The sequence below is a fragment of the Fukomys damarensis genome, unplaced genomic scaffold (genome assembly GCF_012274545.1).
Source record: "Fukomys damarensis isolate Sample0158 unplaced genomic scaffold, DMR_v1.0_HiC HiC_scaffold_32, whole genome shotgun sequence".
NCBI classification, from domain to species: Eukaryota; Metazoa; Chordata; class Mammalia; order Rodentia; family Bathyergidae; genus Fukomys; species Fukomys damarensis.
This window is the reverse complement of record NW_022900944.1, coordinates 18,565,767-18,566,788: the sequence shown is the minus strand read 5'-3', so window position 1 is coordinate 18,566,788 and position 1,022 is coordinate 18,565,767.

The following is a 1,022-nucleotide window of genomic DNA, read 5'->3' as shown; positions in this document are numbered from 1 at the left end:
ATATATATAATATATGTAATATATTATATATGTAATATATACATATATATATATTCCACACCGCATTATTTGCTGGAGTTGTGAGACCGCGGAGTGGCTTCCTCCCATTCGTGCTGCCCCCAGGGGAATGTAAATGGCAAATCCACAGAGCACAAGGGCAGTTTCTGTGTCCAGGATGGGGAGGTACAGAGAAGGTCTATTCTTCGAGGGCCCAGCTCCCCTGAGTTTTAAACCACACGATGGCAGCGGGCTCGTGTGACACCAGCGTGCGCCATTACGTACCCAACACTTAGAGAGGAGGGAGGCCCAGGCAAGTGTGTTGAATGAGGCCATTAAGTTTCTGAGGAGGGAGAATATAGTGCTGTTTGTTTTTGTGCTGACTGGAGAAAAATAAGCAAAAGTACAAAGTACATTTTCAGGATCTTAAGGCAGAATCTGTACATTAATTTTGCCCTCCAGTAAAGCCTAGTACATAAAGGAGATCAGGGTGAAGAAAAATTCCACAGGAAAGGGGGTGATTAGTTAATTAGCCAACTCCCCGATTTAAGTCTCACTGCTAATTCCGATGAACTTAAAAAGATGGAGGAAAGCATGAGATTTTTAAAGTCCTTACATTTCCTGTAATCCAGATGGTGTTTGGGCTGTGCGTTGCTATTTACTGAGTCATGAACTTTATACACTGACTCAAATCTGCCATTTTTTAAAAATGACATGAAAGAGAATAGCAGAGTACGTAAGGTAGGAAGAACAAGTATATAAATATATATTATTTAATAGGTAAACACATGATTTAAATCTTCCGTTTCCATTAAATGTATGTGTGTGCACATGGGCTCAATTGTGTGGCATGTCCTTTCTTGCTGTGCATTGAGGTCAAGGCTCGGAGAGTCACGGGTGGGGTACAGGCACTATCTCCTTCGCTAGGTGAGTCAGAGTGGCAGGGGAATTTAGGTTCTCTCTTAGTAATCCTGTGCTCTGTCAACTGCACCACACTGGAGGAGGAGGAAGAGGAGTAGGAACCA